The sequence below is a fragment of the Gavia stellata genome, chromosome 18, assembly GCF_030936135.1.
Source record: "Gavia stellata isolate bGavSte3 chromosome 18, bGavSte3.hap2, whole genome shotgun sequence".
Classification (NCBI taxonomy): Eukaryota; Metazoa; Chordata; class Aves; order Gaviiformes; family Gaviidae; genus Gavia; species Gavia stellata.
The window spans coordinates 10,339,341-10,357,219 of record NC_082611.1 but is presented as its reverse complement, the minus strand read 5'-3'; the positions used below and the strand labels follow the sequence as shown (position 1 = coordinate 10,357,219).

Here is a 17,879-nt window from a genome sequence, read left to right as displayed (position 1 = left end):
TTCTGTTTGCTTTGAAAGATGCGTAAAATTTTCACCAGGACTGAGCAGAATAGGGTGAGCTGACATTCGCATGCTGGCTGTCCCAGAGGGCACACACAAAGCTTTCTGGAGGTCTGTGGGGTGGCTCATTCCTGGAGGCAAAGAGAAGGGCCACAATTCCTTTGTCTGCCAAGGCATATCGAGCATCTACTCCAGGTGACTAAGCCTACCTTTGACTGTTTTGTGCTAACCTAACCAACCCTGCAGGTTTTCTAAAATGCTATCGTCTTCCTTTCAAACAGCATTTACCTATGCTGAGGTAAAACGCAGAAAATCCTACATTTCTTCAGATTAATTGGATTAAGCTAGACTGGAAATTGCGTAATACTACACAGCAGGCATTTAGCATCCCTAAAACGTCAAGCCTCAAAGACCAGTTTCCCCAGCAGTTCAGGCTCCCTACCTGGGCTTGTTTATTGCTTTGAACATGCAGACATACTTTTATGATTGATAATCATCCATAAAGAGATTCAACTGTTACTTAAAATGCTCTGTTGGGAAGGCTCAGTAGTTTATTAATTAATAATGCATCAGTAAAGCAACAAAAAGGCAGGTAAAGATGCAGTAAGAAGTATTGGCTGGGTCTCTGCTGCCTTCAAAATTGTGTTTAAGTCTCGTTTCCCCAGGGTTAGCTCATCGGTGTTAGTCATCGGTGCATTGACTCTGGGTTCTACTCTTCATACTTCAGGCACTTTCTTTAGAAAATACTGACTGATGCATGAATATATCCATAATTAAAAGTAAATCAAAATGCATGTTAGCATGCTGGTGTGGGTTAAGAGGTATAAACTGACTCAACATGATTTCAGTGCCAGAAACATGTCAGGGACTCATGAGAAAAGAACACAAAACCACTCAGTAATATCTTTGAAATGTGGAAAATTTAAGGCTAAATATAAAAAGGGAAAAAAAAATCTGCTTTGAACTGCTGTTATATATTGCTAAAGAGAATTAACTATTGAAGTGTGTACTTTAACTAACTAATGAGGTTTATAGACAACAGTGTCATCACTTTATTACAGTGCTGGTGAGGATCAACATGGTGAAAGTCTGTGCAAACCTGCTGTAAGTGGGGTTAGAGTTAGACCAACTGAATGCTGCCACTTTTGAAGAGAAAGAATAAACTATTTGGAGATTTCCTGTACCCACTGCTGGCTCAGAGTTAAGCTCTATTTAGCAATATTTTGTTCACATTTTACTTTCATGCTTATTATCACATTTGCAATGCGTCCTATTTTTGTATGGTAATTGGTAATCTGGAAAACTTACTTGGTGTGCAAGATTTAATATTAGCACCTGCTGTCATGCTGACTATGAATTAGCTTTTTGGACTCTATCATATGTTCTCAGCAGGCATGTATGTAATTAAAATAGGCACACATTGGGTTTCATATTAACACTCAAAGCACCTTTGGCAAAAGGTCTCTGTGTTTGTTTGGGATTATACAGTAGGGCAATGTAATTGTAGTGTCAGGTGTAATTGTTATTTTTAAATACTTCTTCATTTAACATAATATTAACCCTTTCCATACTAGCTGACTTTTGGATTTGGAGAATGATTTTGTTCTAATAAAAGGGTTGCCAGCAAACAGGCTTTCTATTTCAGATGTTGTCTTCAACTCTATGAAAGTTGTCCTGTTGAACGGTAAGGCTTTGGTGTCATAAGATATTGAATTAGTTTACAAAAAGAGTCATTTCAGAAATTAAAAGTGTTTTTACATTAAGGAAAAGATGGTATTTACTGTGACAGTAAGGTCAGGGTGGTAAGCAAACTGCTTTTTCTTTTTACTTATTAAAGTAGTATTCTGAAGTATTCTAAACAATTTTTCTGAGCAAATTTCTTGAAGTACTGCCTTAGAGGTATGTTTTCTCTGGGTTTCTTCTTCTAGTATTGAACTTTGGTGGTAATGTTAAAAAATTCTTTCAGTTGATGATAAGCAGTACCATTAAATTGAATGTAAATGTAAAAAGGGAAGGGATTGTTTAACATGAATAAACTAGAATAGTTAAATAGTAACCTGGCTTTGATAGGGAATATAATGCTTTCCTCTTAACCTTAAGAATTAGATGCAGTGTTTTCAGTAAACAGTTATTTTGCGCAGTCCTTGATTAGGCAGCGTAATCTGCACACTGCAGTTTGTTTTATAGACAAGCAGGCTGGCACTGGATGTTTTAAAGTAAATGCATGTTGGCATCTGGACAATGCTCCTAGCCGTATGATTTAGTTTTAGGTAGTCCTGTGAGGAGCAGGGGGTTGGACTCGATGATCCTGATGGGTCGCTTCCAACTCAAGATATTCTATGATTCTGTAATGTGGAAAAAAAGACTTTTTTTCTGACTCTAGAAATAAATATTCAAACTGATTAGATACGAAGACAATTCAACTACATGTTTTAAACCAGCTGAGTTGTAAAAGGAGGCATGGGCAGAATCTGCTAATGCATCACTACTTCGCTTGGGGAAAAAATAAGTTATATACCACTGAAAACTCTTCTAAGCATGCTCAACAGGCTACTTTGGCCCATATTTTTGATGGTATTAATCAGATCTACAGTCTTCCAGCACTTCAAGTGAGTGTGGCAGGACCCAGGCACTCAGATTGGTAGGGAGCAGTTTTCCAGAGGAGAGGTGTCACTGAGGCACAAGGAGAAGGATCCCTAAAAATTACTCAGTTTTAGTGGTGGCCAGGTGATGGGTTCTACCCTGTCAGTCTCTCGGAAGAAAGGGAGAAAGTGAGTGGCGTATGTATGGATAAACAATTCTCCTTCTAGCAGTACTGTCTTGGGAACGAATGTGAAGAGATTTTTCATCATTCTTTTAATGCCAAAATAAAGATATTGGAAAAGAAATTATATTTGAAGGAAATTGCAGCTCAGTTGTATTTGATTCTTTTAGCTAGAATGGGGGATTGTTAAGGAAGCTCAAAGTTAATCTGCATTTATATAGATCAAGAATTGTTCAGAGCTGGAACCATGAGAAAACTGAGTAGAATTTGGTTCAGACATGCTGATTCTCTTTTGGTACTAATTTTACACTGTCAATTCTCCATTGATGTCAGATGGGTGACTCCTGCTGCGTAGCAGGAGATGGACTGAAATGAATTCAGCAGATGAACTGAAAAGAGTTATGTTGCTACTACTCATTAGCTAACTCCTTGCCTTAAAAAGTAATATCTATCCTTAGCTACCAATAAAAATAATCTTTGAGGGTTTTTAGCTTTTAAGCTATGAGAAGGATGAATTCCTCATAGTCCACAACCACACAGAAGTGTTTGCAGCAGCAGCTGCAACAGTAAGTGGAGACCTTGCTATAATTGGAGACCTCAATGATTCCTGATTCTCCGGTGCTGTGATTTTTGTACCTTTCTGTACTTGAGGTGCTAGCATTAGGATCCTTACTGATCCTACCTTTGCAGATAGTGAAGTATATAGCTATTTTTTGCAACAAGCCTGTTGGGGCTTTTTCAGTGTCCCTCTTCCCCCCTCACAGTATCACTAAGGTTGGAAAAGGTAAGATCATCAAGTCCAACCATCAACTAACACCACCATGCCCATTAAACCATGTCCCACAATGCTCCTTGAATACCTCCAGCGATGGTGACTCCACCACCTCCCTGGGCAGCCTGTTCCAGTGTGTCACCACTCTCTCAGTAAAGACATTTTTCCTAATATCCAGCCTGAACCTCCCCTGGTGCAACTTGAGGCCATTTCCTCTTGTCCTGTCCCTCCACCTCCTCATCCTCTTCCTGAGGATGCTCTAAGTATTAATTATGAGAAGAACTGGCTTAACCTACCCTATGTGCTGATTTAGTTGCTGTCACTCAGGTGCTCAGTGTCTGAGGGCTGCGGAGTACTTGCTCTTAACCCCGGGGGTCTGCGGTTAATGGCAAACTTTAACCAACTGACAGCCAGGGAGTCTTACGGTTGTTACTACAATGCTCTGCTAATATTTCTTATTTTCCCTGGTCTCTTTATTTAAATAAACAAGTCATTTTACAATCTGTGAGATGCTTCTTGTGTTTCTCACTTTTTCATCTGGTAAATTAGTTTTCCTTAGCAGTTTTGCTGCCAGTTGATGATTTTTATGTCCTACTGTACCATAAAAGCCAAGTTGTGAATGAATTCATTTAGTTTGGGGCTCCATCTTTTTAGAGAGGAGGAACTGAATTACATCTGAATGCAAACTTTTTTCTTTTTTTCTTTAAGCCTCCCCTTGTGATAGAGGTGGTCAAATACCTTGTGTACGAGTGAGCAGATGGCAGGAAAAAAATAACAATTACATTGGAAGCCAGTACTGCTGAATTACATCTAGAGCTTCAAAGCATTTTTAGCACTCACTTTACCTAATTAAAATACATAACTACTTGGACATGTGCCCTGTCTCATAGTAGTCTGCACCGTTTATTCCTAGAGATCCACGCTAATGCATCATGCTCACTTCTGCCAAACTCCCCAAATTAGGTGTTGTGGGATAAGCTGCGCACAGGCAGAGCCTCCCTGAAGCCAAGGTCCTGCTAAAACCTTGCCAGCACACGGGCGGCAGCGTTGGAAGGGCAAGATCAGTCCCAACTGCTGTAAATGACAAGTGCCTGGTGCCAAATTTAGTGCCTCTGACTGCTAACGTGGAAAGTTGCAGAATGGGAAGACAGACTCTGAGGAGCAGAGCTAAAATAGTTTTAGAAATAGTATCCATTATTATTTTTGTTTGTAAAAGGTCAGCATTACATTTTTTATTTTAAACATTGCACAGATATTCATCTTTTGCGGTATAGAGTGGACTTGTCTACAAGTTACTACTTAAGCAGCTCCTTGACATCCAAGGGCATCATAGCCTTGTTAAAATCTGAGAGAAATTTATAACTCTGCTTTATAAATTATGGTGTTATTGCAAGAATGTATTTCACATAGAAATTCTCCCCAGATGTTTTTAACAGCCACGAGTAACTTACTTAGTCAATAAAGTGGCATTTTCTGCACAATGGGTTTTTTTAACAACAAAACTGAAATGTCTAGTGAAATACAGAAAAATCACTTTATTTTGCTTTTGTTGAACATTTTCCATTGCCAGCAATTTGATTTTTCCTTTGTTTTCCTCTAGTGGTATGTTAACAGGATCGTTTTATACAATGATGGAGTAATGGAGTGTAAGTCCTTTATTTTACCAACAAGACTACGCTGTTTCTTTCTTTTCTTTGCCCATAAATGTAAGTGTGGCTATACATCCTTGTGAAAACCAATCCAAATAATTTTCATCAGAACATTTTAAAAAAATCAAGCTCAGTTAACAAGTAGTAATTTGTTTCTTGGTTGCAAAAACATTGTATTAGGAATTGTTTTCCCTGTTGGTTCAAAGGGATGAACGTTAAAAGGCCAGCATCCATACTCACCTGCTAAGGGTGTAGTCCACTTAATCTGATTAGTGATGTTTCTAAGTAACTGATATTCAGGTGTGAAATGGGGAGTTAAAATTATGTCTTCAGCTTCTCGTGCATATTTAGTTTTATATGTTTATGAATGAAAGAGATTTTAGTATCTAAAATCTCTCTTCTGTGTGGCGAGCTTCCTTTTGCAATTGCTGGGAATTCTCACCCTGACTAATGTGTTAGGGCACACGTGTTTGCTGCTAATGTGGCTTGCAGGACTGGAGTCAGCCTGGTCAAGGGCAGGGTTTGGGTTTAGTTGCAGTGGAGGGTGGAGAGTGGGCTGGAAAGCAGGAGAAGGCATTTAGCAGCTGTCTTGTAAATGGATGTTTCACTCGCACAGAACCGATCACAATGAAGCATGGAATTCAAGATATGATTTTCAAGGCACCCTAATTGGATTAGAGGGATTGTATTAAAGATATGTTGGCTATGAAATGTTTAGAGGATTAACGATTTTTCTTCTTAAACCATCTTTACTAATCCCTCTTGATCAGAAGCAGCTTCTGGAAGGCATTCCAGCCAGGAAGGAGAGCCCAGCCCTAGCTTTCCTATCTCCAGGAAGAGAGATGCAGATTGTAGTATGCATTGCACAGACCAAAATTCTCCATTTTAATTAGATCCAGAGTACTTATTGTCACTAGTGCTTGTTTCTTCTAAAAATGTGCGTATTTACCTCCTGAACATTTTCCATGATCATGAACAATTTTGCAGTATAAAAGTCGCCTGTGCAAAAATTAACATCCATCTATTTCTCCTGTGTTTTGACCTGTCCATATATATTAAAATCTAGCTAAAGTAGTGCAGTGTTATTTATTATTTAAATGTTATTGTAACTTAGCATACCATATGAGTAATCTTTTGAAGTCTGCCAAAGGAACGAGTGTTAATTGCTTACAGTAGAATCTATTTGCTGTTGGAAATGTCACAATATAATTATGCTGCATTCCTCTGTCTGACAAGTAATATACTAAGAGAAGATTGGTCCTCTTTTTCTTCTGTGTTGGGTAAAATTATTCACACTCATCCTTTAAGTAGTACACATGGTAGCAAGCTTTCTTGAAGTACAAGAACTAATCAGTGATAAAATAATTCATGTGTTACTATTCAGATGGACAAATGAGAAGTACTTTATACAGGGAGTGTGAGGTAAACAAGGTAAGGTTATGTACTTCTTTAGAAATTTAAATTACACAGAATTATCTCATTTAATGCATGTAATACAGAGAAATGTAAAATGATCATATCGATTAATGCCAATGTTAAGGGAAGCCACAGACCTTTGAAAAGTATTTAGTGCTCTAATTCCTGTCTAATGGTTCCCACTTCTGCTCATCAAAAGGACTTCGTCACCTGAGGAGCCTTTAAGCAGTGGGTGACAAGCTGAGGAACTTTAAGCAAGGAGGCTGGAAATACCCTGGTCTTGCTGGGAGTGCCAGCTGAGCTGACTGAGCTTTGCGATCTGCAGAGCTGGAAGTGAATCTGCTAATGCTGGAGCTAAGGTCCCTGTATTGTGCTGGTTTTGCTGACCAGAGATAACAAGGAATCACAGGTGCTACAGGGGAAAGCTGCAGAAACAGAATGGCCATACTTCTGCAGCTCTCTTTCTTGGGAGATTTACGTTGGGTCATTTGGGAAAACTATTGCTTACCAGTATCCTTTGATGTAAAGGATATTTGACAATAGTTATGTGTCAGCACACATGCTGAAAAACATATACTCTGAATACAGAAACTGCATTTGTTTCTGTGGGAAGCTAGTTTTTTAGGTGTAGCGTTATAGTTTAAATATTTCAATTCCAATTATTTCTTAACTAACCTACCAGTGTATACAATGTGTGTATACGTGGACAAGGCATATATGTATTTATGGTGTATACACATACATGAATCTGATCTCTCACGGGTCTTCTACAGCCACAGTGTGAGATTCTTAAAAGCGCACAGCTATGTCCCAGCCCTGCAGCTTTTGAAATCCATGAAGCTTAACTCAAAGGGGTGAGGAGGAAGCACAGCATGACAGTTTTGGAGTGAATCTGCCCAGACATGTGCTATTTTTCTTTTCTCTCTCTTTTGACTCTATTGTGAAATTTCTGTTAATTTCACTTGCAGTGCAACTAGTGTCAGCTAAAACGTAAGGCTAAACTTTACATTTTACAACACATGGACACAAGGCACAGGTATGCAGGTTTATTTTCGCTTTTGCTAGTGTCAGTCATTATTTTTGGTACCTAACTAGACCTTTTCAAACTAGCTATGTAAAATACCTGTGAAAGTATTGACTTTTTTGGTCTGTTTCCAACATTATGTTCATAATTATCTTGGGCACAGAATAACGGCAGACTCTGTCCTTCCAATTCTGCATTCAAAAAATAGGAGACAGATGTAATGGGAATCTCAAAGGAAGGATTAATTTTGAATTAGCAGACCAGATCCTCGTATGGTAAAAATTAACCTGGTCCTGGCCTTACACCAACTGATTATAGTGATTAACTGTTCATTTCTTAAGAATATCTGGGGAAAAAAATACTTTACATAGGACTTGAAAGATGACAGCACAGTAAAACAGAATGCGAAGACATTGATCAGGCGGGTAACAAACATGCTTTTATCTACCTATTCATTTCTTAGTAGTCTCAGCAGTACATAAATATCTCCTGGGAGGTTATGTGAAGTAGAGACTTATTTTAACTATGCCATTGCTTATGTTTTCACTCCTTATTGATTATTCGTGCCATGAGCATGACAGGAAGAGATGGAGTAAAGGTTAGGGATGCGCCAGTCTTCAAACACACTGCAAAACACAGAAACAGGCACTGGAATCAGCAAAGGCTGTTTCAAATGCTAATTTGAGGCATGAGCCTTGATAGAGCTGTGTTGCTATTATGCTTGGGATTTGTTATGTTGATATTGTTACTTTCCTGTTTAATGTATGCCTTGGTTGCTTTGTAGTAACTGGTTGGCTTTCAGGTTTCTGTTCCTTGAAGGATTAAACTTGCTGATGATTTGAAGCAGAAGAGAAAGTCTGAACTGAGATAAAGACATTTTCTATGTGTTCTTCTTGTTCTGCACAAGAAGTCTAAAGCCTTTTCCATCAGGGAAGGGAGTGAAGTGCTTCAGTGTAGAGAAGAGCTGACTCTGAAGTGCATTGTTGGTTTTGGCGTCAGTGGTGGTGAGCCTGTCATTGGTGTCCAAGTTGGGATGTAATCCATCTGCAGCGAGAGGGCTGGCATCCTCTGGTGTGTAATTCAGGCCACCTAAATCAGTAGTCAATTGTCTAATTTAGGTGCCTGTAGGGCAAACTGCAGGATCTGGGAGCACTTTTGGGCTTCCTCTGGGCTGCCCTCACCCATGTCCCCAGGCAATAGCTGTGCTTGTACTGGGAGGAGACTGATGTACTTATGGTCCACCACTATTGCCTGAGAGAAACCTGAGTCTATTAGCAGAAAGGAGCCTTGTAAAGGAGCCTTGTTGTCACTCTGGCCAATTCTGCCTCTATTGCCATTGCTTGAACAGCCTCTGGAGAGTCCTCCCGTCTCCACAGTCTGTTTGGAGGGGCTGATGTGTTAAATTAGGCACCTAAATTATGTTGCTGCACTTGGGCAGTGTGAATCTCACCATTGTCACTGATCAGAGGGGCAGGGGACTGCAGGCAGCTCAATTGCCAGCAGCCCTTGCAGGGGGTCTCCAGGAAGGATGTGCTGGTGGCCAGTGGCCCATAGCTTGCACCAACTTAACAAGCTGCCCAGAGGAACCAGGTACCTCCCAATGCTGCAGTGCTGGTTTTGTAGAAGCCAGAATGCTGTTGGTGTGGCTGTGGCTGTGTCCAGAAAATGCAAATAGTGGATGAGGTTTTATAAATTATTCAGTTTGGGTTTGTGTCATCAGTTTTCTTGGGAGTGGTGGGATGACTTACCTCATCTGACAAATTCCTGTTCTCATCAGTTTTGGACTGTTGAAGAAGCATCCTTAGCAACAATCAGTGGTGGGTAAGATGTCTGAACACATGCCTCATCTCAACCCTTTCACTACTTTTTTTCTTTCTGTAACCTCTCCCCTCCTAATGAGCACAAGGTTTCCCTGACAGCAGTCACTCTGCTGGGGGGGAGTCAGCTCTTGGGCCACAAGGCCAGAATGAAGTGTCATGCCCTGCAGTGAGCTCACTGGGAGAGGAGGGTGGCTCCACACATTAAGAAAACCTTCACACCTTATGTGTTAACCATAAAAGACAGGATTGGTTTTTTTCTTTTGTCTTGAGTGTATTGTCACAGAACTGGCGCATTCAGGAATTACTCCTGGTTTCGGTGATGAGCTGGTTGGTCTCCACAGGTTTTGACTCTGAGCTGGGGGTCCCATGCTGAATGGGCTGCTGGTTAGTCCTGAGAGCCAAGCTGGGAAAATCTCTCTTTTATTAGAGCGTTTTCTTAGGGCTGTAATGGCACAGGTACCTGTAAATAGTGGTCTTTCTCTTTTTTGTGATTTCCAAGAGTGTTACCCCCCAAAATGTTAAGTCGAACTAAGGTATCAGGTGCAAGAGGAGTGAATAGCCTTTGCAAGGAATATTTGTGTCTGTTGTTGGATCTGCTTTGTATTACCTCTCTAAAGTCCAGTAATGTCACTGAATATAGTAAAAATAACCTGGTGCTCACATAGAAGGCATTTTGTATTCACCCTAATAACACAGATCCTGATGTGCTAATTGGCTGTTAATTGATATGATAAATATTATTATTATTAGGAAATTCATTCTAATTCAACATTAATTAATTCACTCTTGCTTTTGAGTGTTATTTATTTATTCATGAGAGTCAGTGAGAAAAGGGAGAAAATGCTTGGCTAACACACTCCAGCAAAACTACAAATAATTGAGATTTGTCTCCCAGGAATGCTACCATTTTCATAATTAGAATAGTCAGAAAAGCAAGCTTGTTACTGAGATTATTGGCCTGCCTAGATAAGTATCGTAGTAAATTAAGTTTAGTGTGTGTTTCAAGTGTAGTATAGCGGTATCTGATAATTACTCGGTCATTTGCAAGTTATAAAAATTGTTTGGGTAACTACTCAAGACTGACTGCAAGACAGAACAAAGTTTTTGTTTGAAATAATGGCAGGCTGCTTCAAACCAAATGCTCCCTGGTTTTGTTTGAAATTTAGTGGATATAAATGTGCTACTGCTGCACACACACATGCACGCTTTCACATAACCTGAAATTCTGTACTGAGATTGATTTTGAACAGTCCTGTGTTATCCCAACTGCTTTCACGGATTTTATGATACAAAAGATTTCTGTCTTTGTTCTCAAATTTCTTATATTTCTTCATTTACAACGAATCCTTCAAATTATGTGAAAAACGTCCACATATTTTTCTGGTGTAAGGTGTCTTTCTGGATTTGCTTAATGGATAATACCTGCTGCAATGGGTTCTTGAGTGAGTTTTGGAAGTGGTGCATGCAGCACAAATGTTAAATAGCTATAACAGAAGGATGACAAAGCTTGGATGGAAATGTTTTCTTTCAAATTCTAAACCAGAAAATTATCTTCTTTTTTTTTTTTTTCCCCCTTGGGAAAAGATAGAAACAATTAATCTTCTTATGATCTAGCTGTGAATATGAAAAAGTTCTACATGTGTCCTCTATTTTCCTACCTTCCTTCTTTCATGCACTTTATTTTTCTGTTCGTAGACAAGGTAGAAATCTCTCCAGCACAGGGGCTACAGCAGAACTCAACCTAAATCTGTAATGACAGTGAGTTTCCCTTTTTATAGGAAATTCTGCAGGGATGCAGAGCTGCTTATCAGTTCACAAACTTACTGTAGAGAAACTTCCAGTGATCTTCAGAAGGGAATTGTCTAGCTGTAAGGGAGTGGCTCTTGTCCTCTGACTGCCTTAAGTTTATACTGTCACCCTCTGAAATGATTAAAGCAGACTCAAAATGCCCACATCAGCAGCTGCTTTGTTCCAAGCCAGGGCTTCTGCTCATCATGGAAAGAACATTACTGAAATCTGTCTCTCTAATGTTAAATGGACTAGTCATTGAGTGCTTGTAAATTATGTCTCGCTGCTTCCCACCTACCTTGCATTGATTTTTGCTTATGGGTTACTTGATCATATGAACTTACAGAGGTTCATAAATTGCTTCTGTAATTCATGGTAGAGTCTGAGAATGAAAAATACTAGAGCAGGGTTGTTGAGATAAAACATTGCTGCAAAAAAAATTGAATATCCACTTTTCAATAGCAGCATGATTTCTGAAATTTTATCCAAAGTGCTCAACACTAACTCACAGATAAAAAGTATGGGTAACAGCAATTTTAAGGAAATCTACGGAACATAACTAGCAACATTTCATTCTGTAAACCATAAGCATCCCTCTCAAATAAATCCCTGTGCCCCAGGGACAGTTGCACAGAAGACCTTCTCAGCTGATTTCACCTCTCTTACTTTGCTGAGCAAGTTAAAGCCTACTAAAAGAAGCCACACGTATGACCGGTCATGTTAATTTTCTTCATCAGGAGCTTAGTTTGTTCTGATAGAGGTGAAACCCAGCCCCTCTTTGACCTGGGCAGTGGATGTGCTCGGTTCAAAGGTGCTGATTCCCTGAGATGGTGAACACGATCTGCTCGTGCTGCTTCTTAGAGGCACAGGCAAGCAGGCAATGACCTTGCAGCGAGCAGGGACGTGTCTAAGATGCACAGAGCTCTGTGTGGCCGGTTGGTTGTTAGGATACATATTCACCAAAATTGCACATGCTGCTCAGCCCACGTTTTGGTGAATACCCTTATTTGCCAGAGGGGTCTTTTACACTGTGAATAGACCAGTGGGCATTTTACATATAAATAGTAATAATAATTAAAAAAAAAAAATCAGTGCTTACCTAAAATCTTTTCTTTCACTGAAGATGTCCGCGAGGGCCACCGTGGAAACAAATGAATCATTTCCTAGATTGGAGGTGAAAACTGGCATCCCAAAGTTGGGGCTAATGTTGCTAAAGATAGTTTTCTAGGTTCTGGCACAGGAAAAAGTGCTTTTTCATCTAAGTATGAATAACACATTCTGTGCTTCAAGACTTACCTTGCCTGTGCAAGGTGTCTTCGCTGGAGGGTACTGCAGGAAGGCACAACATCGGCTCTTGAGCCTGATGGCAAATGAGGCACTTGCTGTAATGGAACATTGGGCCTTAACTCCAGCAAGAGTTCTGGCTAAGTCCAGACAAATGTTGCTATTACCAGGCCCTCAGACAAAGACTTCTCATCAGGTCCTGATGGCTCACTGGTAAATTGCTCAGTGAATTTTTTTGTTGGTTTTATATAACTTCAACTACTTCTAGGTCTGTTACAAAAATTGGGTTTTCTAAATGAAGGAATTTTATTTTTTTTTTTAGTCTTGTCACCATTTGTACAAGGCAAAACTGTTCTTGCTCTAACCAAAATGGAAAACTTTTTCAGACGAAAGCCAAGCCTGGAAATTTTCAACCTGCTGTGTTGTTATGAGTCAGGAGCAATTGAAAAGAAGGAGTTTAGAGTGGAAATCTGAGTTTGGCAACTACCGAAGCATGAGAAGTCACTCTTCTATCCACCGTTTCCATTGCGTAATGAAACGGCAAACTTGGAGGAAGTTTTAAGACAAGTCCTGCTGCTTCCAGGCCAGAGCTACTGTTTCACCTGTACCAGATGGCCATAAAGAGGACACTCCATTCACTCTCACCGCTCACTCACTTGTGCAAAGCTATTTCTGAGGATAGAGCTGTGCGCCCAAGATGTAACTGTAACATAATATTCTTCAGGGTTTTTCTTTTAACTTGTATTAACATCGTGGGCTTTTTATTACATTTTATAAGACACTGATCTGCATAAGTTATCCTAGAAAAAGGGAATTCCCTAAACGTGTAGGAAAGTTCACTCAACAGGCCATGCCCACACTCACAGAAGCTTTCTAGGTGAGATGGGGTGCAGCTTCATTCCCACTGAGATGGCCCCAAGTGACCGGTGCAGGAGAAGATGGGAATTCTTCTGTGTTGGCATGACTCATTTTTCTTGGAAAGGTAGACGATGGCACATGGAGAGGTGACAAGCGTTAGTGAAGGCTGAGTGTAGGGACTGCTGCAGAGGAAGGAAGCTGCCCGTGACTCCTCTGTACCTGGTGTGGGTGAGAAGGAGAAAAGTGAAGAGAAGTGAAAATACTGTCAAGGGCTGTTTGGGCTCAGGGAGAGAAAGGTGATCTTGGCAACTGCTTTTTGTTGGACTGGAGTGGCTGAGGGTGGAGGCCACTTGAATTAGCACCATGAGTGAGATTTAGTGCATGTGGCAAGTGACAACGTAGTGATGGCACTGAAGTAGCTATCAAATGCAAGTACTACCTTAAAATCCTTTTAGATTCTTATCACTGCTGAATGGTATGATGTTAAGTGAAAACATCTTACGCGTCTTCTGTGGTAGCACCCCGAAGGGGATGCACTCCTATATGAGAGGCAGGTCATTAATATGCAGGCATTAACATGATGTGCAAGACTTTGGTATGCAAAAGTTTTATAGAAATGCAGTGAGTAGAGCTGTTCAGATCTTGACATGGTTCATACAGCTCTGAAGTCCTACTGTATTTTTTAGTACGCAGATGCTCAATTGAGTGTTTCCTGCCAATTTCATCTTATTTGCAAACCAGGCTGGTCCTTTATCAGTGGAGTAGTCTGCAAAATAGAGGGTGCTAATCAGCCATAGACTAAAACCGGGGAGGTAACAGTGTAGAGCAGAAGTAGCAGATCTTCTGACAGATGGAAAAAATACAACAAAATACAGCATTCTTACCTTTGTGAAATTCCAGGCAGCCAAGAATAGGTTTAGATTAAAGAAGCCATAATAGTATGCAGGTGGAAAATGGGACTATAAAAACCTAAACCTAAAAAAGAAGAAAGGGAGGAGCATAAGGAAGAAGAGGTTAAAGTAGGAAATTAGCAGAGAGGAAAATAAGTCACTGCAGGAATTTATTAGAGAAACCTGATGAAGTGAGGTGACATTTCAGGTGAAAATTCGGGAGGATTTTATTCTCAGTAATTGCTAGATAAATGATAGTGTGGGTATTGAAAGCAAGTTAGTTTAAAATAAAAGGCCCCCGCTATGGCTATTTTAAATTCCCCTCACCTTCTACATATCATTGCAGAAAGCCACTAATTTCAGAAGAGAGGTATCCAAAAATGTAACAAAAACGACTAAAAATATTTGAGTCCATTGATGGGACATCATCAGCTTGAAATCAAAGCAGTTAAAAAGAAAAATGGGTTGTTTTAGCAATTGCAATTGCCTTTCATTCACCTGTCAGTTCTCCTTGCAAGCACATTTTCTTTCTTTCACAATCCTTTTCTATCCCTGTCCAAAACCCCTAAGCACAAGCATTGGGAAGCTCATCAGCCACATGGGACAAACAATTATGGCAAATGGCCATAATAAACAATATGAAAATGATAGAAGAAATTTAAATTTAAGCTTTTTGCTAATCTTTTAATGCTGTTTATCTGAGTCTTATTGAATTAGTGGTGGAGGTTTTTTAAAGAAATACCACTGAAGTTGTTGGTGTCCCATTTAAAGTTGAGTGACTCATGGGGCTAGAGATTTCCTGCTGGGTAGTCTGAATACAACTGGGGGCAATAAAGTTGCATTAATTTATGAGCAATACTACTGTAGATAGATGTTCCTCGAGGGGCTGCAGAGAGGTGAGGGTCTTTTACATGGGGCAGTGAGCCTCTGGGACTTCATAGGCTCTTTAGAGTGCAGAATCTATGTATATTCCTGGATAGGCACATAGCTGCCTTTTGGTGCCTTATATAGTCCAGCAAAGAGCCTTATTCCAGAGACTGGGTACACCTCTTACACATACAACTTTCCTGGACCTCCAGGATGGAAAGAACAGATTTTGACTAAAAGCAAGTGTGCTAGGGAAGCACTGCTGAGGAGGAGAAACTTAGAGGGAAGGTTATGGGAGATGTTGAAACCATCCCGTTCTGGGATGTCCTGCTCCCATTGCAGCAGGATCTCTCTCTCGTGGTTGTCTAAAAGGAGTGTTTCAATTACTCAAAGGCATTTTGGTACAATTAGGGGATCAAATTGTTTAAGTAACCTGAAACAGTGCTCTGCAAACTTAAAATTGGTCTGTTTTTTCTGAGTTCATGCTACTCACTTTAATAAGGAGAAGATGCAACAAGAAAGGTTAGGCAAAGGCCTTTTTTCTGTGTCCAACTTCTGTTTTGTAATTAATACATTTAAAAAAAGAAAGTTTTTTATACTGTTTACTTTTATCAACATGTTTCCAGTTTCCAAAACCTGGGGAAAAGTGTGTTTTCCTCTCGCTTACTCTCTCTTCACACTTGGCAAATGCCGTCTTTCTTGTTCCTTGTATCAAATCAGACATGAGTATGTTTTTTTTAATAACTGTAGGAGATGTTTTGGAAGGCGCAGTGGGCTTTGTGGCTGTACTCATGCTATCTGATAACTGTGCCCAGGTGCAGCCTCAAGTTTGTCCTGCAACATAGTGCAAGCCTATTGTGTCTCCACTGTCTGTGAAAGGAGCGTTGAGATGGTGGGTACGTGGAGGTGGGAGGAGGATGGGGCCATTCCAGAAGGCACTAGTGCAGAGACTGGGTACAACTTACACAGATACACTCCTCGGTGTTTTTAGGAAAAACCAGAGGATCCATGACAAGTTGAAAAGAGGATGGTTGAGCTAGGAGCTCCTCAGGGTTTCAGGCTTCTTTCAAACCTGAGGGTTTCGTTAGCCGTTAGATGATCCACCTCTTACATTCCGAAGTTTGCTGAGGGTCTTTTCCTGAGTCCCCTTCAAATTCAAGTCAGTTAGGAAGTTCTAACCTCTAATAGTGTGAATGTCTGCCCTGGACACCTGGAATCTGCTAAATGGCATCAATTTATCTCTAACTCACTTGGACACTTAATTGGCTCACCAGGCTTTTGTTGGGAAGGTAGGAAAAAAAAAGAGCTTTTCTGATGGTGAGGAAAAAAAATAAAGGTGATTAGCAGTTCCTATTAAAAGAGCGTAAAACCCAATTTTGTTGTTTTTCTGGGACGGCAGGGGAGACACCACTTTCAAACAAAGCAGGTTCAAGTCCTGTCCCACCTGTGGTTGCTAGCCTGGCCAGGGAGCTTTATTGAGCTGGTTATTTATTGAGAATGTAGGTGTGCATTGAGTTTCAAGTATCCTATTTGGCCAAAGCGTTGTGTATGGTTGAAGGCAGGTGCGTTAACGTTCTCACACATGATTGCAGCTGCTGCTTTTAGCTGTTCAGCTCATACATGGCCATTTCCAAACCTTCACTTGTAGTGGGAAATGAATGTTTGAGTCCTGCCCATGTTCACATGCATTTCTAATAATCAAATATGTAGTTTCAGTATAATCAGAAGTTCAGACTTTTCGAGATTGTCAAGTAGATTTATCTTTTAGAGGAAATAAACCAAAGTAACAACTCAGATCTTAGGACTTTGAAAAATTGTACCTTTTGACAGGGGAGGGGGGGAAGGGACTAAGTAACTTTTGAGACAATGATACTGCCTTTCATTTAAAAAAGAAAACATTTAAAATATGTGAGAGGAAAATTGGGGCAGGAGGGGTTTTTTGAGCTTTGAGGCACTTTCCTTCCTTGTTCTGCTTATATTAAAAATTTCAGGTTCTTCCTAAATCATTTTGTTGAGAAAGATTCTTACAAGGTCAGAGCACTCAAGAGGTTGTTTAACTGAAGAATGAATGTCAGGTTTTGGATAAAATTGTATTTTTCTTACATTGTATTCAGTTTTTTGAGTTGAAGGGCTGTTACACAAACCAAAACCAAATCACTTCAAATTCCTGAGTCCCTCCAGCTCTTCAGTTAATCAGTACATCCTGTCATAGAGTGATCATAGAGTGATAGGGGTTGGAAGGGACCTCTGGAGATCATCTAATCCAACCCCCCTGCCAGAGCAGGTTCACCTACAGCAGATTGCACAGGAATGTGTCCAGGTGAGTTTTGAATATCTCCAGAGAAGGAGACTCCACAACCTCTCTGGGCAGCTTGTTCCAGGGCTCTGCCGCCCTCAAAGGAAAGAAGTTCCTCTTCATGTTTAGGTGGAACTTCCTATGACCAAGTTTGTGCCCGTTATCTCTTGTCCTGTCACTGGGCACCACTGAAAAAAGACTGGCCCCATCCTCCTGGCACCCACTCCTTAAGTATTTATAAGCATTGATAAGATCCCCCCTCAGTCTTCTCTTCTCCAGACTAAAAAGACCCAAGTCCCTCAGCCTTTCCTCATAAGAAAGATCTTAATCTTACACTGCAGTGTTTGCTTTAGAAAATGGAGACCAGAAATTCCTCTGTTAAAATAAAAATGAACATAAATTTTAAATAGGATTGTAAGAGCCCCTCTCCTACATGATGAAGTGAAGATAT

At 40.2% G+C, this 17,879-nt stretch overlaps 1 protein-coding gene across 1 annotated transcript in view; it reads left to right on the top strand.

Moving 5' to 3' along the window:
* Positions 1-17,879, top strand: part of XYLT1 (xylosyltransferase 1) — a 198,876-nt gene that overhangs the window by 117,707 nt on the left and 63,290 nt on the right. The gene's annotated exons all lie outside the window — the stretch shown is intronic.